Source organism: Osmerus eperlanus, chromosome 15 (genome assembly GCF_963692335.1).
Source record: "Osmerus eperlanus chromosome 15, fOsmEpe2.1, whole genome shotgun sequence".
NCBI lineage: Eukaryota > Metazoa > Chordata > Actinopteri > Osmeriformes > Osmeridae > Osmerus > Osmerus eperlanus.
This window is the reverse complement of record NC_085032.1, coordinates 2027903-2053085: the sequence shown is the minus strand read 5'-3', so window position 1 is coordinate 2053085 and position 25183 is coordinate 2027903.

The window sequence follows — 25183 nt, the reverse complement described above, 5'->3', positions numbered from 1 at the left end:
GCTGCGATTGGAAGCGAAATGAAACAGGGGCTAAAAAACGAGGGTGGGGGCTTGGTCAGCACACATTTTCAAGAAAGCATGCGTGTGTCAAGGGGCTCTGGCCCCTTGTGTGTGAGAGAATGTGGAGCACGCGCGCACAGGAGCAAAGGGAGAGAGGATTTGGGGAAACAGCCCTAGAAATTAGCCAAGCATGCATGTTTCAAATATTCACTAAAAATCGAGTTTTCATGTTACAGTCAACTTTTTCTCAGATTTGTGTACTCAACATTCTCAAGAGTCTTCATATGAACTAGTGATTGAATCAGAGTATCAGTTTTTGGCCGGCGGATGTGTAAAGCATTATTTTAGCATTAGCAATAAATTCAATTTGCTTTATATCAATCATTTTTAGAGGTATGAAGTTGCCTTTGCACATGTTAACATGTTGTAGTGTCTTCCACGTGACATACCAAGTTTGGTGTTGATATCTCAAAGATTTGCTGAGATTTGACCAAACGTCCTGTTTGGTTGCTTTGTTGCAGATTTTGATTGGCTCTACCGGACAAACGGTTTTGAAAATCAGAAATCCCTACGATAACTTTTGTGAGGCTCAGTCTGGATATCATCTATGGCAATTTTGAAGAAAATTCGACCAAAACTGTAGGAGGAGTAGGGAAAAAACGCGTTTCCTTAATCTTTATTGTACAGACAAATCCAATATGGTGGCCGTTATAGCTTCTTGAGGCTTTTTTATTCCTCATGAGAAATAAGGCATATGTAATGAATTTCAGAATTTTGGGACTTATGGCCTGCAAATGGCATCAATTTGAAAATTGACATATTGGGGCGTGGCCTGTAGCGCCACCTATTGTCTCACATGGCCCATGTTTGGTATGGTAGTTACTAATGGTCTGCAGTTTCAACATGCCAAATTTCACAACTTTTTACGGTACTGGTCTAGGGGCTGCCATTGACTCCCATGGGTAAAAAATAATAATACCACCAATAACAATAGGGTTCTCCTACCGGAGGAACCCTAATAACTAGAGAGGGTACAATTTCTGGGGAAATTGTAGGGTGTGCTTGCTTGCGTCGGTTGCACAGGGGTCCGTTTTTGCACATTTTTACAACTGATATTTCTGTATATTTTATATAAAAATGCATACTTATTATTTATAAAGATTACAAGACCGGTGTAAAAATTGACCTAATCTCTATGACTTAAACGTCATTTTAAGTTTTTCCCTTCTCATGATATTTTCAGGCATTTAGCCTACTCATTGCATTCATTCATTAATAAAGAACCCCCTTTGAAGATTATTCTACAACGTTACCCGGCAGTAGAAGATGGAATCGCGATTCAAACAGTACCATCTGCTAACTGAAAATATGCCCCCCAAAACGTAAATAAGCTTGACATTTATTTAGTGGAAAATCGCTCATTCATAAAAAGCTCACTGGTAGCGATCATTGTCAGTAACAACGCAAAATGCGATATAGCCCTGTGTGGAGAAGCTGCCCCGGTAAATTGTACTACTACGGTACAGTACTAGACTACTGCTGTGTTCGTCTTGGTAGCGATTGCGTTGGTTGAATTGGATTTAACGTTCCGTTGTACGGTTTAAGCTGAAATTAATTATTTTCATGAACAGATTGACAACGTTTAGGCTGTGGCAATGAAGTTCAGGTTAGTAGTTAGATAGACTTTTGATTTAAGTAAGGGGAGTGCCGAACATGTTCTGTGCCGTTTGACTTCCTAAACAGCTGTGTAGTGTAGATGTTTTTGTAGTGTGTCTCGCGTAAGCAACAGCGTTGCAGTGAGCTACACTGGTTTGAAACCACAGGTAATGGTAATTTCACCAACAAATCGTTTACTAATGTCAGAATAAATCCTACAACGAAAATGTATATGTGAGGAATGTTTATTTTAACGATTGAAAACAGATAACGCTACATCATAGACCACTGTAGTATGTGTTGCCTGGGCAACACAGGCTAATGTCATGATGCTAATACTTCAGTGAAATAGTAGACTACTGTTTCCGAAAGTAGATGTACTTCCTTAATAATATCAGCTTATACTTTACATTACACATGACAATTGTGTGTCATATCACAAAGTAAAATGAGTAAATAGTTATCACCCTGGCCTCTTTGCTTGTGGCGTTTCTGCAGCTGCCTTGCAGTAAAGCTATAGTTAGCCTAGCTATCCCCCAAGTTAACAGATGCGAAACGAATGTTCTGCCAAAGGTAGTCACGCGTGTTTTCGTGACGTTAGTGACGTAGTGACCTTAGTAACGTCAGTGACTGTGGCTAGCAAATTAGCCACCGTTAGCTTCACTTTTCGCCACAAAAACTTAACTTCAGCCTAAACCATGCAACGGAACGTAAATTCCAATAGAAGCAACTCAATCGTTACCAAGACGAAACTTTTGACACCTACGTTGTCTATGTAGGCCAAATATTGACTGAGTTTTAGGGGGGCAAAAAGAAATAAAAATAATAATAATAATATATATGTGAGAGAACAAAGGTTGTGCTCTCGCCGAAGGCTTGAGCACACCCAATAATAGAATATAAATAGCCATACTGAACCTGACTTATTTTGTATTTTATTTTACTTGTGCAGATGCTGCGTATGTCAACCGTTGTTTGTTTATATAATAGGTATGTTGCTCCAATGCCAAAATGTGTGTGTTATGTGTGCATTGTTGTTTTAGTTGTTCGTGCACTGGTTTGCGTGATTAATGTGTTGTTGTATATAGCCAGACAGAAGAGATATGCCTGTCAGCGATGCTGCGTATGTCATCCGTTGTTTGTTTATATAACAGAGTAAAGTTGGAAAGCTGCAAATCCGTCTCTGTCCCTGACTGCAATAGAACCGTTACACAAGCAACACCCAAACATAACTCTGAGTTATTCATCTTTCTGCACTCTTCGTCCCTTCTATGTCACAGCCCCCAAGCCATCTGATCGAAAGACCTGTCAGTGCCAATACCACGAAAACGCAGAGATGATGCTGAAAGTTTTGAGAGAGCATGGGGTTGTTCAGGGTAGCAAGCTCGACGATAGTTTTGAGCTTGTTTGTTGCTCTCCTCCAAGTGAAGCATGTCTCCTGCGTTATTGTACACACTGTCTTCACAAAAGCACACTTATAGCAGCACAGCAAGAGCTGATCAATGCTGAGTGGCAGCAGTGGGAACGGGTAAAGGACCAAGCAGCAGGCGAATCTTACTTCAACACTAAACTTGTGAAGCATACTGGCACCTTAGCAGAACTCATACAGCTGTATGAACAGCTGTTGCGGAATGAGACAACAACACACGTGTGTTTGGTTAAAAACCAGTCCAGAGAGTTTAGGAAGATGATAAACAACTGTAATGAAAACAGTGTCATTGTGCATGTTGACTTCGCAGAAGCATGGAAATGCAAATATAGCTCAGAGGTACAAACATGTCATTTTGGCCAGAACCTCCCCCAAGTCAATCTGCACACTGGCATGTACTATGCAAAAGGTGAAAAGGCTGGCTTTTGCACTGTGTCTGAGTCCAAGCGTCAGGATGCTGCTTCCATTTGGGCATACATGAATCCCGTACTCAAAACAATAAGAGAAAAGTTTCCTGGTGCTCACACCATCCCCTTCTGGTCTGATGGTCCTAGCAAACAATATAAAACAAGAAGAATTTCTCTCTTTTATGTGATGTCCCTCAGAGATTTGGTTTCCAGAGAGCAACTTGGAACTTCTTTGCCACTTTTCAAGGCAAAGGAGCACCAGATGGCATCGGAGCGACAGTCAAAAGAACTGCAGACAGTCTCCTTCTGCAAGGGAATGATGTTGCAAGTGGAAAAACATTCTACGACATGGTGAAGAAAAGTGTTACCAACATCCAACTCTTCTATGTCAAAGATGAAGAAATGGCGTGCTATGATGAACTCATTCAACCCTTGAAACCTGTGCCTGGAACATGAAAAGTTCATCAGGTTATTCCTGAGGGGAAGAAGATCACTTGCAGATCATTGTCCTGCTTTTGCTGTGAACCAAAGATTTGCCAGTGTTTCACTCCAGCCATGTTTGATCTCCACGAGCATGTAAAGGTAACAAATTTGAAAAAACAAACTGAGACCACAAGTGGTAGCAGTGTTTCTGTTCAAAACAAGGAAATAGGACCTGTTGCCATGCTAATGGAAGAAATGGAGCAGGACAGCCATGAAGTTCCTGAAGGAGTTCACACAAAAATAGCGGCAGATCACATTAACAGTGGAGACTGGCTTGCTGTGATCTACGACAAGAACTGGTGGTTGGCAAAAGTAATCACCCTCATACACATCACCAAGATGTAAAGGTCAAGCACTCAGTTTCATCCAAAACGAGGGGCAAGGGATGTGTGCTTTATTCCAGTCCAAAAGATCCTGGTCAAGCTGACTGAGCCGTCATCTCCAGCTCGTGCGAGCAGTACAAGATAAATATTTCACCTCTCATCTGAGGTGATGGACTACATTGAAAAGGGAGCACATTCAGTTCCTGATGTTTCAGTAGTCAATGGATACAGATGAAAGCAGCATGATATCAAAGCAGATGCAAATAGTTACATCTAAAAATTTATGTTATGATGCATGATACTGAAAAACATAGAATTGTATTAATTTGTTTACATTTTTGTTTCAATTAAATTAATCTAAATACTTAAACTTGAATTTTTTTAAATAAATGGTTTGTAAAAGATAACATACTCACTGTTTGTTTATGTTTTAATTCAGTGATTGATTAATTCAATGTATTTTATAGTTAAACTGACTACAAGTTCAGTTTTATTTCACCACCGTCAGATATCAGTCAACTCTGTCAGGTCTATATCACCTCCGTAAGATGAATATTTTTATAATATTTCATTATAATATTTCATATTTGTTGAGGGATTGTTGGTCATATGTGAAAATCTAATCTGTCTACAACATGAGAATGTGTTTTCAAATCTTAAAAACATCTTGATTGCTTTTAAAGGTAACTTTTAGATTAGACATTACAATGACCAAAACACAGGTGGACATCTTAATAATATTTATATAAATACTTTTTGAAAGTAATTTTATCATGACATTTGTCAGCCTTGGTTAAAATGTGTTTACTATACTTTTTATAGTTCTAGCATAACGTAAGTGGAAATTAATTTGGAATTTAGGTGTCTGATGGTGTTGACACAAAAGAAGCGCTGGCAAGGTAAAGTGCCCATTTTGATAAAAGAGAAAGGTTGGGAGGTTTGATCAAAGCATTGCTCATTAGCTTAGTACTTGTTAGATATGTACATACAGTTTAATTTGTCTGAGCATAAGGTTTTTTTACATTCTGAACCCTGTTTTGTCCCACTTCTCAAGAATCACTGAGCCCCATTGCCAATAAACTAAATCATCACACATTCTACCGACACTAGATACAGGCAGGATACGTTAGCATTGCTAATAACTGTTAGCGACAACATCATACAGCTTGCTGTTGTGATGAACTTAAGGTCGGAACAGCACCTCTTTTCAGCAACAGTTTCATAGCAAATCCTGATTTAAATTGTCCCCAGTTTTTGAAAGTGTCCTATGTGAAATGGTTAGAGCAAATTAATACTTTAGTATCGTACTTAATAGGGATATTCCCATAGATAAACATCAGCCATGCCTGTCTAGTGTCTTGTTCTTTGGGAGATAGTGAAAAGTGTCAGGATTCCCGGTACAGCCTGGAACACTGCATTTACGGCGCTCCATTTTCAATATCTTGAAAACGTATTAACTTTTTTATTTGTAATTCCTGTGGAAGTACCGAGCAGTGCGCAGTTAGCTAAAAAAGTGTCGGAGATCTACGCGACCTCCTTTTATGTTCCTGGACCAGAAAACCAGAGGGCGGTAAAGAATATATTGTGCTTATTAAAGTTCTGTCTTATGATCTGAGAAGTGTGCTCAGGCTTAAACATGGTGTCTCACACAGGGTGTGGGAAGCAGGCTGTTCTTTGTGTCTCTATCTCTTCATTTTCAGAAACAACCTTGAAACCGGGTGGAGACGGCACCCGAGCAGGTGGGACGCGTAGGCAAGATCAACTCCCTGATGCACGAGAGAACAAGCTCAACCCTCTTTTCATCTTTGTGTTTTAATTGCACTGTATAATATATGCTGGGGAGGGAAAGATAGCCAGTTGGACTTCGTGAACCAGCCCAAACTCTGTTGCGGGTAGGGAAACGTAGACAACCCCAGAGCTCTGGACGTGTTGATTTTTAACTGCTGCATTAAAGCTGATATTATCGGACCTCTGTGACTCCAGACCACTCTTTCTAGAACACAGACTTGTGTCATTGAATACCATCATTACATATTGGAATAGACACAAAGAATTTCAGTCCTTCAAATGGTGACCTCGACGCTGAAAAGAGGGAGTCCAGAGGGTTCCGGGCCGACCGACAGATCGGGAGAGAGACCCATACACCGGTACGAGGAGGCAGACGTAATCATCGGGCGGGCCTCAATATAAAAAAGATAAGCAGACACCTGTTAAAAAAGTACTGCTATTCGGAACTGAGAACCAAATGTAGACGATTACTATGTTTCATCGTACCTAGTCAAATCAACAGTAGTGGGAAATCAACCGTTTTTATGATTCAAAATAGTTAAGTTGTTAAATTCCCTGAGGTTAAGTGTCCTCAAAGAGGTTAAGTGTCCTCAAAGAGGTGAAGTGTCCTCAAAAGGGTTAAAGTCCCTGAGGTTAAGTGTCCTCAAAGAGGTTAAGTGGCCTCAAAATTGTTAAATTCCCTGAGGTTAAGTGTCTTCATAAAGGTTACAGTCCCTGAGGTTAAGTGTCCTCAAAAAGGTTACAGTCCCTGAGATTAAGTGTCCTCAAAAAGGTTAGAGTCCCTGAGGTCAAGTGTCCTCAAAAGGGTTAAAGTCCCTGAGGTTAAGTGTCCTCATAAAGGTTACAGTCCCTGAGGTTAAGTGTCCTCAAAAAGGTTACAGTCCCTGAGGTTAAGTGTCCTCATAAAGGTTACAGTCCCTGAGGTTAAGTGTCCTCAAAAAGGTTAGAGTCCCTGAGGTTAAGTGTCCTCAAAAGGGTTAAAGTCCCTGAGGTTAAGTGTCCTCATAAAGGTTACAGTCCCTGAGGTTAAGTGTCCTCAAAAAGGTTACAGTCGCTGAGGTTAAGTGTCCTCAAAGAGGTGAAGTGTCCTCAAAAGGGTTAAAGTCCCTGAGGTTAAGTGTCCTCAAAATTGTTAAAGTCCCTGAGGATAAGTGTCCTCAAAAAGGTTACAGTCCCTGAGGTTAAGTGTCCTCAAAAAGGTTACAGTCCCTGAGATTAAGTGTCCTCAAAAAGGTTAGAGTCCCTGAGGTTAAGTGTCCTCAAAAGGGTTAAAGTCCCTGAGGTTAAGTGTCCTCATAAAGGTTACAGTCCCTGAGGTTAAGTGTCCTCAAAAAGGTTACAGTCCCTGAGGTTAAGTGTCCTCATAAAGGTTACAGTCCCTGAGGTTAAGTGTCCTCAAAAAGGTTAGAGTCCCTGAGGTTAAGTGTCCTCAAAAGGGTTAAAGTCCCTGAGGTTAAGTGTCCTCATAAAGGTTACAGTCCCTGAGGTTAAGTGTCCTCAAAAAGGTTACAGTCCCTGAGGTTAAGTGTCCTCATAAAGGTTAGAGTCCCTGAGGTTAAGTGTCCTCAAAAAGGTTAGAGTCCCTGAGGTTAAGTGTCCTCAAAAGGGTTAAAGTCCCTGAGGTTAAGTGTCCTCATAAAGGTTACAGTCCCTGAGGTTAAGTGTCCTCAAAAAGGTTACAGTCCCTGAGGTTAAGTGTCCTCATAAAGGTTAGAGTCCCTGAGGTTAAGTGTCCTCAAAAAGGTTAGAGTCCCTGAGGTTAAGTGTCCTCAAAAGGGTTAAAGTCCCTGAGGTTAAGTGTCCTCATAAAGGTTACAGTCCCTGAGGTTAAGTGTCCTCAAAAAGGTTACAGTCCCTGAGGTTAAGTGTCCTCAAAAGGGTTACAGACCCTGAGGTTAAGTCAGATTGTGTTGAATAAAAATAGAGAGGAGTGTGGTGTGGTTTTTTTCTTTGACCAAGAAGTTACAGAAATCCCGAGGAGAGATGGAGAAAGGTGGGGGCTAAAAGAGTCCCGTTACGTGGAGAACTTACGAAGGTGATCCCAGAGGTATTAGATGGAATTTGGTTAAAAATGAGCAAGAGAAAAAACTAAATGTATTTTATTTGGAGTTTAATTGTAATCTGGTTTTAAGTTTTATTAGAGAGTTTTATCAGAGCCTGGCATACTGTTTGGGATAAACAGTTAGGCTGTGATAATGTTGCATTAATAAATTGTATTAGTGCATGAAGAGGGTTATTATTAGCCTGGCTCTGCCCTCCTACGTACTTCCGCTCAATTTTATTTTTGCTTCTGTACATAGGTCTGGCCATGAGGTACGTAAGTCAGATTTTTCAGGTTGATTTTCTACCGGCGAATCAGCGAACAGAGGGAGTGGCTGAGAACGATGACGTTGATGTTGTGCACTAGTTTGTGTTGTAGTTCCGTAATGGCGGCGGAGAAAGATGCGAGCAAAGCCATTCGGCCCATTGTGGCAACGCTGCTGAATATCCAACAGCTAAAGCCGGAGCAAGAACAAGTTTTGCTGAGTTTTGTTGGTGGCCATGATGTTGTGGCCCTCCTCGCCACGGGGTTCGGGGAACAATTTGATTTTCCAGCTACGGCAGCTAGCTCTGTTACAGTAGTGGTGAAGGAATTGGCTAAGGCGAACGCTAGCGATTGGTTATGGCAGATCAGAGTGGCTCTGGGCAGATCCAATCGTTTTAAACTTCAACAGAGTACCCGCCTACAAGGAAGTCAACGCTTGTCAATGGAGCGAGGCCAGACTCTCTGTACAAATGCAATGTACGAGAGTCTGGTTAGGACCAGGCTAGGTTATTATAACATTCAGTTCTGAAATAATTTGGGAAGACTCATAAAGTCTGATAAATTGTGGTTATGATGGTTTGAGCTAATTGGCTCGTTTTGAACTGCAGCAAAACGAGTTATGAAGTTCTACCTATCTGACCTTTTATAGAAAATATATTTGGGAAAAATGTTTGGTTAATAGCTACATTAAGAACATTATTTGGTCTATATTTCATTAAAGAAGCATACGGATTCTGGTTTGGCATAATGAAAATTGCTTTTATCATATCTTTGATAAAAAGAGGTGTGATTTAGTAATTTAACTATAATTTAGTTATATACAACCCATGTTCGGATTGTATTCTGGGTTTTTTACAGTTTCACTCCTTTATCATTTTGCACGCCGCACTGTCTTCAATGAATCTGGAGCTAGAAGGCTATTTCCTGACTCCCGTGTCATCAGTGATAGGAGTTTGTCTGTCTGTCTAATTCTGGTTAGATACACCTGTCTCAATTAAAATGTCACAAAGTGTCTTCTGAAGTCGTGGGAGGGGGCGCTCTGAGATGTAGCTAGGCCTACTAGTCTAACTATAACATTAGCGATTAAGCCTATACTAAATACTTGTATCCGATGCCAGATGGTTATTTGGAACATTCACACCCAGGCTACTTGGAACTTCAGTTGAATATATAACGGTCAAAATGTGGCTATGTACCTGGCTATATTTTATATACTAGCTACTGATAGGAAGTTAAAAAAATTACATGATCTTCTGTCAGGTGGCTGAGCGGTTAGGGAATCGGGCTAGTAATCAGAAGGTTGCCAGTTCAATTCCGGCTGTGCCAAATGACGTTGTGTCCTTGGGCAAGGCACTTCACCCTACTTGCCTTGGGGTAATGTCCCTGTACTTACTGTAAGTCGCTCTGGATAAGAGCGTCTGCTAAATGACTAAATGTCATATTATCTTTAAAATCATTTTGTTTACTAATGGTGGCTGGACCTCTTGCTTGTGTTACAGAGACCATGGCAAAAGCAAAGATGGAGACCATGAGGATTCAGTACAGTCGATACCTTAAGTCAAAGCCATCAGGCAGTGATGGCTTTTTCACACCACATCAGTCCTGGATCTTGCAGAAACTGAAGTTGAAAAGGCAGTCGAAGTCAAACATCCCTCAAAACGTGAGAATATTTATTTGACAGATTTTAACAGACAAGCATAGTCTACACATTTAGTTACTGTCTAAAAATGATTTTTCTGTTTATTAAACTGACACTGTCAATTATACTTTAATGGCTTTGTGTGTTTTTGCATCATTTACATTATTTTGATTACTTATTTTGGTGAACGGTGCCTGTAAGCCAGTGTTTTTCAACCCTGGTCCTGGTGACCAACTGCTCTGCATTTTGTAGTTGTTTCACTCTTCCAACACACCTGATTCAAATGAATGAGCTGTTATCAGGCTTAGTATATGAGATCATTATGATGATGATGATAAATTGTAAATGCTTACCTTGATATATATTTTTTTAATTTTGAATTGTTGAGCAGCCAATCCGAAATTGTAAGAAAGGCTCTGGAAGGTTTTACCTTGTAAAACAATGCCATGTGAGGCATACATTTTTCCTATCCAAAGTGTATTGTAATTTGTATGAATAAAGTAGCCTATATTGACACATTGTAGCACCTCATCTGTTGCTAAGAATCTCAAAGTCACCATAAGGCATTCATCAGGTGAAAAACAGGCAAAATTTGCAAAAACTGGGTGTAGTAGCTCTTTGCATAAATTTGTATATGCCCCGTTTTTCGCGTTGCATTAGCCACGGTTTACTCCACAGTATCCTCCTGGCTCGTCTTAATCGGCCCTCTGCTTCGTAACTACTCAACTACTGCCAACTTAGAATGTTGGGGCTAGTTGGGCATTGTCTAAACAGTGTGCAAGTGGCTTGAGAGGGGGAAGGAAGAGGTAGGAAAAACCCTGAGGAGGCTTTCTGACAGAGGGTCTATCTTCTTAATGACGAGAGACGGAGAGACAAAGACTTCACAGAACCTTCAACAGCCAAACGTCAACCCGGTCCCCCGGCTCCAATAAATGTCATGCACTCATCACTCTTTTGGCATTACGCCCCTAAAAGCCCTGGATTTTAAAGACAACCCATACAACTATCAACAAAAGTCTGGTTCTCCCTATGGCATCATACTTGTGTATGCATTAAGACATACAGCCCAATCATCATCTTGATTGCAGTACTAAACAGTATTAGGTGTTTGCTATAGTGATAGGGTTACCTTCTTATGTAAGATATGTATACTGTATAATATATTCATTATAGTAGGTGTGTATTTGCATCTGTGTGTGCATGGGAGGAAAAGGTTTGTGAGTTAAAAAAACATTACAGCTCATTTATGACATTGTCACAGTGTCGCTAACATTAATCTTTGTTGGATGTTAGTTATTTGTTGGATGTTAGTTACTCATGTTAGTTAGCTGCAGCAGTTTGTTATAGTTGCCCACATCAGCTAAAGCTTATTAAAGTAGGCTATATTTCCCCTACATTGTCAGTAAGAATACTATAATGTTTCTCTTTTGGTTTTATAGTTATTCCATCACTAGTGACTAATCCTGTGCTAACATGAGCTGACCTTTGACCAGCATGAACTCTTTATCAAGACCGCAGAAGGCCTGAGATTTGCCATGACCTGCAGAAATTTATATTCTGGAGCACCACAAATACAAGGCCTTCTATCATCAGGAATGTAAAGTGATGAACTACTCATATGTGGCAGCAGCAATATCCCTTACAAACCGTCCTTACTACTCTCCCTAGATGATCAATCAATCAATCAAAGTTTATTGTTGCATACACCAAATTGCTTCAGTGCAGCGAAATTCTTAAGACTTGGCCAGCAACATCTGCGCAGTAGACAGTAGACAGAAGATATAAATAACAAAGTAACATATACCAAAAATAGCACTTAACACTATAACATATAACATTATAACAAATAACATTAACAAGTAACAACAACACAAGAAGAGCTAGCAGCAGTTTAAAATGTAAAGAAATGAGGAATATAAAATTAAGTTAAAAATTAAAAATTGTGCAAATATATGTAGGAAGTGTGGTTGTATGAATGAGGGAGCAGAAAGTGAATGGTGATGGCAATTGTTCAGTGGATCAAAGTTTCTGATTCAGAAGCCTTACAGCCTGGGGGAAAAAGCTGTTTGTAAGTCTGGTAGTCCGTGTTCGGATGCTCCGGTAGCGTTTACCAGAAGGCAGCAATGTGAATATTCCATAGCCTGGGTGGCTGTGGTCCTTTACAATGTTCCGTGCTTTTCTCAGGCATCTATTGTTATAGATGCCTTTGTACGGAGGGGAGATGGCTGCCGGTGATACGCTCCGCTGTCTTCACCACCCTCTGCAGGGCCTTGCGATCGGCAGCGGAGCAGCTACCATACCAGACAGTGATGCAGCCTGAGAGGATGCTCTCGATGGTGCATCTATAGAAGTTTGTTAAAGTTTTAGCAGACATGCCAAACTTCTTGAAGTATAGACGCTTTTGGGCAGTTTTGACTGCCGAGCCTGCTTGCATGGACCAGGTAATGTCATCCCAAGGAATTTGAAGTTGAAGACTCTCTCCACTGCAGCTCCCTCGATGTGTATGGGGTCTTGACCCCCCCTCTGCAGCTTCCTGAAATCCACGATCATCTCCTTGGTTTTACAGACGTTGAGAGACAAGTTGTTGTCTTGGCACCATGCTACCAAGCCCCTTACCTCATCTCTATAAGCGGTCTCATCGTTGTTAGAGATGAGACCCAGGATGGTAGTGTTGTTTGCAAACTTCAGGAGTACAGGAGGGGACTGAGTACGCAGCCCTGGGGGGCCCCAGTACTCAGGGTCAGTAAGGAGGAGGTGTGATTGCCCATTTCACCACCTGGGGTCTGCATGTCAGGAAGTCCAGGATCCAGTTGCACAGGGGTGTTTTAAGACCCAGGCTCCTGAGCTTCGGGACGATATTGGCAGGCACAATCGTGTTGAACGCTGAGTTGTAATCCACGAACAGCATCCTCACATACAGTGCCCTCCAAAAGTATTGGAACAGTGAGGCCAATTCCTTTATTTTTGCTGTAGACTGAAAACATTTGGGTTTGACATCAAATGATGAACGTGAGACCAGAGATCAACATTTCAGCTTTTATTTCCAGGTATTTACATCTGGATCTGATGCACAACTAAGAAAATAGCACCTTTTGTTTGAATCCACCCATTTGTCATGTGAGCAAAAGTATTGGAACAGATATACTTAAAATATATTTATGTGAATAAGACTTAATATTTAGTTGCAAATCCTTTGCTTTCAATAACTGCAGCAAGTCTGTGACCCATTGACGTCACCAAACTTTTGCATTCTTCCTTTGTGATGCTTTCCCAGGTTTTCACTGCAGCCTCTTTCAGTTGTTGTTTGTTTTGTGGGGTTCCTCCCTTCAGTCTCCTCTTAAGCAGGTAAAATGCATGCTCTATAGGGTTTAAGTCTGGAGATTGACTTGGCCAGTCTAATACCTTCCATTTCTTGCCCCTGATGAACTCCTTTGTTGTTTTGGTAGTGTGTTTTGGGACGTTATCTTGCTGCATGATGAAGGCTCTGCCAATCAGTTTGGTTGCATCTTTCCTTAAATTGCCAGACAAAATGTTTCTGTAGACTTCCGAGTTCATTTTGCTGCTGCCATCATGTGTTACATCATCAATGAAGATTAATGAGCCCGTCCCAGAAGAAGCCATGCAAGCCCAAGCCATGACATTACCTCCACCGTGTTTCACAGATGAGCTTGTGTGTTTGGGATCATGAGCAGTTCCTTTCTTTCTCCTCTTCAGATCCAGATGTAAATACCTGGAAATAAAAGCTGAAATGTTGATCGCTGGTCTCACATTCATCGTTTGATGTCAAGCCCAAATGTTTTCAGTCTACAGCAGGTAGATAGGGAGTCAGATGGCTGAGCGGTGAGGGAATCGTGCTAGTAATCCGAAGGTTGCCAGTTCGATTCCCGGTCATGCCAACTGACATTGTGTCCTTGGGCAAGGCACTTCACCCTACTTGCCTCGGGGGAATGTCCCTGTACTTACTGTAAGTCGCTCTGGATAAGAGCGTCTGCTAAATGACTAAAATGTAAAAAATGTACAGCAAAAAAAGGAATTGGCCTCACTGTTCCAATACTTTTGGAGGGCACTGTATGTGTTGCCCTTTTCCAGGTGGGAGAGGGTGGTGTGCGCTGTTAGGGCAATGGCATCATCTGTTTGAGCGGTATGCAAACTGAAAAGGGTCCAGGGTGTCCGGAAGGGTAGAGCAGATGTGGGTTCTGACCAGCCGCTCGAAGCACTTCATAATGGTGGAAGTCAGTGCTACAGGGCGGTAGTCATTTAAGCAGGTGATGGATGTTTTCTTTGGTATAGGGATGATGGTGGCCTGCTTGAAGCAGGTGGGGACTTCAGACAAATGTAGTGAGAGGTTGAATATGGAGGTGAATACCTCCGCAAGCTGGTCGGCGCACCCCCTGAGGACGCGGCCTGGAACTCCATCGGGCCCGGATGACTTCCGAGGGTTCACCCTTTGGAACTCTCGCCTCACGTCAGCCACGGTCAGAGACAGAGTGCAGTCGTCTCGGTCCTCGGCCAGTCTTGCGGAAGGAAAGGGGTTAGTTACCTCAAACCTTCCGTAAAAAGTATTGAGGTCATCAGGTAGAGAGGCGGCAGGCTGATCATCACTGCTATTTCTCCCTTTATAGCCAGTGATGTGTCGCAGGCCACCCCACATGCGTCGGGGGTCAGAGCTGAGGTAGGTGGACTCCAGCTTGTCCTGTATTCTCTCTTTCCATCTCTGATGGCCGTCCGTAGGTCACATCTGGACTTCCCCAAAGCCTCCGGGTCACCAGAGTTAAAGGCAGAGGACCGTGCTATGTTTAGCACGGACATTACCATTCACCCAGGGCTTTTGGTTTGGGAAAGTCCTAACACTGACCCTAGGGACGACATCATCGATGCATTTGGAGATGTATGAAGAGACAGAGTCTGTGTATTCATTGATGTCCCCATCAGTTACAACACAGAACATCTGCCAATCTGTTGTATCAAAGCAGTCCTGTAGAGTGCTAATGGATTCAGCACTCCAGCGTTGAACTACCCGAAAAAACGGTTTCTCCTGTTTTAGCCTTTGTCTGTAGGTAGGGATTAGCATGATGGAGGTGTGATCCGACTTCCCGAAAGCGGGGCGGGGAAGGGGTTTGTAACTGTTCCGAATTTGCGAGTAGCAATGGTCAAGAATCTGATCACCCCGGGTAGGAAAGTTAATATGTTGGTGGTATTTCGGTAGAACTTTCCTCATATTAGTCCTATTGAAGTCTCCAACAACAATAGAAACGGCCTCAGGGTGAGCATCCTCAAGTCCATTAATAGCTTCGTAGAGTTCCTCTAACACGCACGTTTTGTCCGCCTGCGGTGGAATGTAGACTGCTGTGATAATAACAGAGCTGAATTCCCGTGGAAGGTAGAACGGGCGAACTTTTATCGATAGCAGCTCCAGGTCTGGTGAGCAGTGTGCTGAAAGTGCATCAACATCTGAGCCCCAGCGAGAGTTTACCATCAAGCATACCCCTCCACCCCTGCTTTTACCCGACTCGGAGGTTCTGTCCTGCCGGCAGATGGTAAAACCGGCCGGGGTGACGGCCGAGTCAGGCACCATAGGATCCAGCCAGGTCTCGGTGAACGCCAGTACACAACAGTTTTCAATGTCCTGCTGGAAGTTAGTCCGTGCGTGTAGCTCGTCCATTTTATTGTCCAGGGATTACACATTCGCGAGTAGAATGCTTGGCAGCGGGGGATTGCAGTATCTCGTCCGAGATCTGCACAGGTTACCGGCTCGCTTGCCTCGCTTCTTTCTCTTCCGTCGGCGTATTGGTAAACATACCAATGGTAGAACAAAGGAGCCACAGAAAGCACTCCGGTAAGTAAAGAAAAACTCAGTTTTAAGTGACGAACGAATCTCCAAAAGTGCCAGTCGATCATACTCTATGAGCGACAGTGCAGTGTGTACAAATAAACAAACACTAAAAACAGTAATAAACAGTTAAAAAGTTGCGTAGTGCATGCGGAGCCATTGTCAGTGCGACCTTCCTCTACGGCGCACCTGCATAGTACAGTGGTTCTCAATCCAATCGGGTGATGAACGTCAGTCATCACCTGATTTTACCCCTCACCCCAAACAAACCTTATCCCAATGATATCCCACCTTGTTTTCAGTGACCCTGATATATGTGTCTGTTTCCAGAGATGTTTACACCATTGTTAGGGCATTCAGGCCCATGAGTGGCTGGTGAGTGATAGACTCTGCTCTGAAAGAGCAAACTGAACTGGTTCCCCAGTTCGTCAGCATAGAGGCTGAGGGTGAATCAGCATTTAAGTAGAAGTTATATCAAACAGGAGCAGCTTTCAAACTCTATTGTATAGACAGCTCTGCAGCTTAAACTGTTAATACTGTTAAAACACTACAACACCACACTACATCACTACACTAGTCCACTAGCTCTTTACCTTTGTTGCATAAGTAGCTTTACAAGCTTGCTGTTAAATGTTTGTGTTCTGTAATGTCATTTCAAGACCGGTCAATACCACAACAGCAGGAATATCACTAAATTGCCTGTGCATTGTTTAATGTATTTGTTAATATCATTTCTATTATTGGATGTAAAATGTCACGCTTCAAATGCAACCATTTCTTAATTCATTTCTAATTTGAAATCACCCTCCTCGCAAAAGTGAATGAGGAAGATAGTGAAACAGTGGCTGTCTGAAGATGTTGGCCAAATCAGCTATAATTAGATTTGGTTACCTGAAGCACAAAGAGCTTACAATAATGTCCAAAAGAAAACACACAGCTTGTGTAAATTCTGCAAAGAGACGCTCACTTACTCCTTTTCCACCAACGCATTTTGGGGGCCGGTTCGGAGCCGGTGCTTAATTGCGAACCAGTTCTTTCTCTTTCGACATACTGAGAACCGGAAAAGTGGTTCGTACGTGGTTCGCAAAAAGCACCACTTCGGAGCTGGGCTAGATTGTGAACCAAGAAAGAACCGCTTGCGTCAGGGGCGGGGTTACCGTGACCAACAAGACAAACAGAATCCTTTGACCGCCATTGCGCTAAGTTTTTACAAATGAGTGAAATGACAAACACAAATGTTATGAGCTATTGAGCCTATATTTAACACAAATGTAATACACAAGCACCATACAGCAAAAGTTTCTAAAATGTTGCGCTGATAATGCCAGTGTTGTCATACTTCTGCTAGTCTAGGGTATTGCGCAATAGCCAAGAAAACACGTTCTTCGGATTAATAAACAGCCTTTAGACGGGCTCTGCTTTGTGTTTGGCGCTGCCGCGCTAGCGTTGCTAGGAAAGATGAGACGTATACAGTGACGTAATGACGTGGTTCTGTGGTGGCTCTTTAGCCCATGGAAAAGCAAACCGGTTCTTAGTAGGCTCCGTTCTTGAACCAGCTCCGAACTGGCTCTAGCACCAGCTCCGAACTAGCTCCCGGTTCACGTTGGTGGAAAGGGGGTAATTGAGACGGCTGGGACGAGGCCTACATAAAACTTTTAAGCATTTAGAAAGAAAACATTAAAAAAGGTAAGCTAGGCATAAGTGACGCTTGCAAAGCTAGCTCCCTAACATTTGCAATCTGCCTCTGTACCAAAACTCTTCAGAAATCTCTTCCCCGTTACACAAAGAGTATTAGCTATGTAACATACTGTATGTTTCAGGGCGTTAGTTTCAGTTGCTTGCCAAATTGTGTTTGTGATAACGAGCCAGGCCACATAAAGCTATGTAGCTAATGATGAATATAAAGTTATGTTACATCAACGTTAAATCATGTCAGCTGCATACGGAGCCCCTGAAGGGACCCATGTGAAAAAAGGACACTATCATTCGGACGAGAAAATAATTTGAAAAGAACTGGTTATTTGCACAAAATATGAGATAGTTTCAAGTTTACTTGCCATTTATTTTTACAGGTATGGCTACATCAGAATTAGCTGGGCCTGCTCCTTTATGTAACCCTTTATTAAATATAATGTTGTCAACGTTGCAAATTGTGATGTGTGTGTATAAATAAAAGAACTAGGGATGCACCGAATCGAGGAATCAATTTTGGATTCGGCCGAATATTGGGCTTTTAGACGGGGTTCGGTTTCGGCCAAACTTTTGATTTTTTTTCCACCGAGCCCGAACCCTACGCTTGCACTACGCGTGCTACGCTGGATGACAATGACGCCACCGTTGATTACGGGAAGGTGTTTGCATAGCTGGACCGTTAAATGCAGTAGGCTGAGAGAAAGTGAAAATGGAACTCGTTAGCAGAAAAAGTGTTGTTTGGCTGTACTTTGTCAAAAGAAGGCGATTCAAGTCGAGCTACATGTTCAATTTGCAAACACCGATTTGTCTCGTGGTGGTAAGGACCCTAAACAATACACAACATCTCCGCTGTTAAAACATTTGTGTATGAAACTGAAGAAATTCAAGAAATCTAAAAGGCTAATATTTTGGATATTGATTGGATCTTGAGATAGGCATAAAGTAATTATCAACATTGTTTTTCCCACTTGTCTTTCTGGCATAATGTTGCCTATTCTTTTTTTTTTACAGTAACAATTAATAAAAATGAAAAATACACTGCTGTGGACGTTGTTTACTTCATTAATGTGTTTACTGTGTTAATGGACTGAGGATGGGAGTAGGATTCGGTATTCGGTTTCTGATTCGGTCAAATCTTAACCAGTGGATTCGGTATTCCGCCGAACCACAAAAATCTGGATTCGGTGCATCCCTATTTATTACACAATGACAATTTTTGGTGCTGCGTTTATTCGAGGGTGGCGTTACTTCGAGGGCGGTGTTTAATTAGTAAGAGAGATTTAGTGAATTGTAGCTGCATTGCGGCCATAGACAAAGAAAAGACAAGGAGGTCAAACACAAAGCCTAGTGTAAAATTGAAGCCACGCGTGTGTCTACATCAGGGGTGTCAAATGTACGGCCCACGGGCCAAAACCGGCCCGCTAGGGGATTCAATCCGGCCCGCAGCTGTATGAATTTTGAAAGTAAAAAAATGCATAAAAGACACAAACTCGAAATTCTTAATAAAATGCTACTCCTAAATCATCCGCTAGGGGCGCACTCCTTTATCAGTAGAAGAGGCACAACAGCACTCAGACTGTACAGTACAATGGTAGCAATGCGCATCCTGCTAATCACTGTGTAGGCTACCTTATTCTCGACTCACCTTCACACGCTATTTAGCCAAAAAGTCTTTGTCAAAAAGGAGAAAAGTGGATACCAAGTTTTCCAGGATAAATGGACCGCTTACTATTTATTCACAGAGGTGAATGGGAAACCTGTGTGCTTGGTGTGTAATCAACATGTGTCGGTGCTCAAAGAATATAATATTCGGCGCCACTATGAGACTAATTATGGCGAAAAATACGTCATCTTGCAAGGACAACTGAGGGGGGAGAGAAGATAAATGAATTGCTGTTGGGTCTGAGGACACAGCAGTCAACTTTAACCCCGAGCCGAGAGGTCTGTGAAGCAGCAGTAAAAGCCAGCTACCTAATTGCTAACAAAATAGCATTAGCATTAGAGCCGTATTCCGACGGTGAGTTTGTTAAAACATGCATGATGAAGGCTGCAGAACTCGTGTGTCCTGAGAAGCGACAAAGCATTTTCCAACATTAGTCAGACAAGGAATACTATGGCAGAGAGGATATCGGATCTGTTGCAATTGATGAGACCACTGACATTACAGACGTTGCTCAACTGGCCATATTATTCGTGGAGTTGATGAGACATTGACCTAGCCTGTCTCTGCCCTCCTACGTACTTCCGCTCAATTTTGATTTTGCTTCTGTACTAGGTCTGGCCATGAGGTACGTAAGTCAGATGTCTCCGGTTAATTTTCTACCTGTCCAATCAGTGAACAGAGGGAGTGGCTGAGAACGATGACGTTGATGTTGTGCGCTAGTTTGTGTTGTAGTTCCGTAATAGCGGCGGAGAAAGATGCGAGCGAAGCCATTCGGTCCGTTGTAGCAACTCTGCTGAATATCCATAAGCTAAAGCCGGAGCAAGAACAAGTTTTGCTGAGTTTTGTTGGTGGCCCTCCTCCCCACAGGGTTCGTGAACAGTTTGATTTTCCAGCTATGGCAGCTAGCTCTGTTACAGTAGTGGTGAAGGAATTGGCTAAGGCGAACGCTAGCGATTGGTTATGGCAGATCAGAGTGGCTCTGGGCAGATCCAATAGTTTTAAACAGAGTACCCGCCTACAAGGAAGTCAACGCTTGTCAATGGAGCAAGGCCAGACTCTCTGTACAAATGAAATGTACGAGAGTCTGGTTAGGACCAGGCTAACATTGACCCTCACTGAGGAGTACCTTGAGTTGGTGCCTATGATGGACACCACAACAGCTGAGGACATTTTCGGCTCTGTGGTTGGAGCGCTGGACAGAGCCGGAGTGGACTGGTCCCGCGCCGTCAGCCTGGCTACAGACGGCGCGCCATCAATGATCGGAAGAAAAGCAGGTGTTGTGACAAAATTCTGAGAGAAAGTACAAGCTGCTAACTAGAGAGGGTACAATTTCTGTGGAAATTGTAGGGTGTGCTCGCTTGCGTCGGTTGCAGGTGGGTCCGTCCCCTTAAGTTTTTTCCCATCTAGTGATATTTTCAAGCATTTAGCCTACTCAAGAACCCCCCTTGAAACAAGCGAACCCCCTTTGAAACAAGCTACTGTAACAACGTTGTCACCGGCAGTATTTCCGATGGAATCGCGATTCAAACAGTACCATCTGCTAACTGAAAATATGCCCCCAAAAACGTAAATAAGCTTTACATCTATTTAGGGAGAAATTGCTAATTCAAAATAAGTTTGCTACGAGCAAGCTAGTTGCGGTGGCTAGACAAACTTCACTGAGTGAGGGGATTGTTTTTAAGCGCCGGAAATGAGCATGTTTCTTTTGACATAAAGTTTAGGCTGTGGCACTGAAGCCAGCGACACACCACATAAGCTTGAATTTAAATACATTCTTTAATGTGACATTACTTACTGTACATGCAGATCTTGATTTGCTTAAATGTACATGTATGATGCTGCTAGTACACCACGGCACGATACGATACTCGCTGTGCAACAGCACATCTATGCACGTTGTATCCATGCGTCGTTGCTAACGTGTGCTGACGTGGTGACGTAGATAGCACTGATTACCCTTCGTCGACTAAAGGCACTTTTTTGCCACAAAAACGTTGTAACCTCCTAAACCGTGCAACGGAACGTACATAAAAATACAAGCAACGCAATCGAGACCAAGACAAACATTTTGACACAGGCGTTGTCTATGTAGTCCAAATATTGACTGATCCTTAGGGGGGCGAAAATAAACAATAATAAATAAATATATATGTGAGAGAACAATGGTTGTGCTCGCCGAAGGCGTGAGCACACCCAATGAAGGAGATGGTTTCTGGACATTTACCTGTATTTTGCACCAGGAAGCATTGTGTTGCAAATCGTAAAAAATGGATCACGTCATGGAGGTGGTTGTCTGAACTGTTAATTTCATCCGTGCCAGAGGCCTGCATCATCATCAGTTTGACTGCCTTCTCAGTGACAATCACGTTACTCATACCCTGCCATACCACGCTGAAGTAAATCTGAAAATTCATGGAGAAAAAATAAGAGAAGATAGAGCTCTACACGCTGCAAGCACAATTAACAAAAAAATATTAATTGAAACTCGTCTAAAATGATTGGAAACATCATCCGACATTTACTCTACTTTACGCAGAAAAGGAAGTTAATTTCTGGCATATGAACACTAGATCAAGTAATAAGCCAGCCTACAAACGCGGCCAGATACCTACAAACACGGCCAGATTTGACGATCTGGAGACCAAGCTGGATAAACTTTTGGACATGCAAACAGCAGCAAATACACTTATGGCATCATTAGTTAAATGATTAGACTCCAGCGACAAGAAAGTGGAAGTAATTACTCACGAGGTACATAAGCATGGAGTCCAATTAGATGTTCACCAAACTACAATCAAGGCATTGAAGAAAGACCTCGCCCAGGCAGTGGCACATATCGATCTACTCGAAAACAGGCAACGGGAGAAGAATCTTAAAGTTTTTGACGTACCCGAGAAGTCGGAAAATCCGCTTGGAATGATTCCCTTTTTAGTGAATCTGTTTGAGACTGAATGGGGCCTGACGTTGAACGAGATGGATTTCGAGAAGGCCCACCGCCTGGGGTCAATGCAATCACGTCGCCCGCTAGTGATCATCTTCAGAGTGTAACACTTCCAGACAAAGTCGAAGATTCTGCACGCCATCAAAGAACGCCGATTTAAAAAGCAAGATTCCGGAGAAGAGTCCCCGAAGGCCCCGACGTATAAGATTATTCCTGATCGCTCGGCCCTAATGAGGAAAAAGAGGGATGCGTTTTGGCTTCTAAAGGCCCCGTCACACCATAACGTTCTGGTCAACGTTCTATGAAGTTAGAGGAAACGTTGGTAATCGTCCATGGTCGCTGGTATAGCGCCAGAAGAGTGTTGTGTGGACGCTGGTGACGCTGGTAATTGTCGGTAATCGTCGGTGATCGTCGGAGAACGCTGGTCCAAAAAAAAAGTTTTGAACATGCACAAAAGTTCTCATGGAGACCAGCGTTCTTCAACGTTTAATTTTAAACGCTGGATAACGCTGAAGAACGTTTGTGGACGTTTGACTAACGTTGCACGCGTTTGGCTATCGTTAGTCAGTCGTTACCCTAGCGTTACTTGGTTGTTATTCATCGTTTGCTTTTGTCACACGACATCGCGACCCAGTGACACGTCGTCACACGCTAATAGTTTTCAGGGGTGTCTTACTTGGTCGCTGTTACACGCTCCTCATGCGTCAGTCCCACGCAGATGTGTCCACCTCGCCCTAGAACGCTCGAAATTGAACGATTACAACTTTCAGAGAACGTTAACCAGAACGTTATGGTGTGACAGAGCCTTAAGGGAGAGACTCCATAAACTGGACATAACAACTAGGATTAAGTACCCGGCTATGTTGGTCGTTGTGGACGGTGAAGAGGAATGGAAGTTTTCAACGGTAGAGGAAGCTGAAACTAAAATGAACATAAGATATCCACCTAGGCCTTCGGGGTAACCTGTTGGATATGGACGCGGTGATAAGATAAGTGGCATCTGTTATCATTGCTTCTTCCTAACGGGAGATAACTAAAATAATCTAGCTTGCATAATAGCCATCCTCCGTTTAACCTATCTCAACCGAGGATTTTCTTTTTGTTTTCCTTTCTTTTGTTTGTTTTTGCAAAGGACTTGTTGATAACGACACAGGATGTCGATGTATAGGCTGGTGTATATTGAGTAGAGATCTTGGTTATGGATTTATTATTAGGCTTATTATTTGGACTCCTTTGTTTGACTTTCTACTCTTTGTATGGACTTACTAAGACTAAATAGCCTACCTACGGGCTTTTCTGCGCAAATATCAACGTACGTTCTTGACTTTCCCTGAAGCACTGGTGATTGGTATTGGGCTATCGCAAGCACCTATGAACTGAACTTTGTGGACCTTATGCACCAAGCCTGATGTTACTGTAGCTCTGAGATTATAGCCTAAGGATGCTTTGTCAGCTTGTGAGTGTGTGAGAGAGTGAGTGAGTGAGACTGTGTATGTGTGTGGGACGACATGGAGTGAGACTGTGGGTGTGGGAGCGGAGGGGTGTCCATTTATTACCATTATTTGTATTGTTACTTTATTTTTATTATTATTACAATTTTCCTCCCTCATTTTCTTTTCTTTCTTTTCTTTTTTTTCTCCTGCAGTTGTGTGATGTGCACTGTGATGTGTAATTTATGTAAATAATACTGGAAGCAGTTTTGAAATAAGATGTAACCAATTGTAAAAAAAAATATATTTGAGTTTGAAATAGATCAGTGCCCTAGCAGCAAAAAATGAGCAACTGACCTTACCAAAAGCATGCTCTACAAGCAGTTATAATTAGGTATGAATGGATGTATGTTTTTTATGGGTGTATGTTTGCTATAGGGTGTGAGTGAGAGTGTTTGGCTTGTCTGTCCACTTGTCCTTTACATGTAGAATGAGTGATGGGAGTGAATATGGGGCGTGTGTGTTTGGTTCCCTATTAAAGTTATCACACCAGCCTAGAGCTTGGCTAAGATCTCTCTGATATAGTTTTTTTGCAAGAACTGCATCTCAAAACCGGTGAGATTAAATTCCTGAAAAAACAGTGGGTGGGAGAGGCATTCGAATCAACCTATACATCTAAAAGCAGAGGAGTAGGTATTCTAATAAGTAAATTATTACCATTCCATTTAATCTCAGAACACTCTGACCCAGAGGATAGATATTCAATAGTCTCGTGTGAAATTCATGGAGATAAATATACACTAATAAATATCTACTCTCCCCCGTCAGCTAACATGAAGTATCTTAGAAATATTCAATCAATAATAAATAATATATCAGCAGGAAGAATTATTTTTGCCGGAGATTTAAATCAAGTCTTTAATGAACATGATAGTTCTAACTTGAAGAGGAAGCCTAATGTTCCCAAGGAACTTCTTGAATTCCTTGCATTAAATGACCTAACAGATGTGTGGCGACAAATGCATTTAAGACATAAAGATTATACAAATTATTCTCATGCACAAAACAGCTATAGCCGCTTAGATTACATCTTCGTATCCAAAGAAGGAGAAGAACATGTAATAACTTCTAAAATACATGAAATAGTTATATCAGATCACGCGGCAGTTACTTGCATTATGTGCCCCCCATCAAATAAGTTACTGCATAGAATCTGGAGGATGAATAGAAAATATCTGAAAGATGAGGAGTTTATTAAATACTTACTTAATAATAAAAAACATTAATGAATTCATAACAATAAATGTTACTGATAGTAAGGAAATATCATATTAATCATATTATATGGGATGCTTTTAAAGCATATATTAGGGGGATCATTATCTCCTTTTCGTCTAGAAAGAACACAGAACACCCCAATAAAAAAGTTGAACAATTAGAGACCGATATCAGTCGAGCAGAACATCGGCATAAGAAATCTTGTCTAAAGTATGATATGGAACACTTGAAAAGACTGAAGCTAGAATATGACCAGCTGCTGCTAGAAAAAGCTAATAATGTTAGGTATAACATGAATAAATTAAGCTATACATCATCA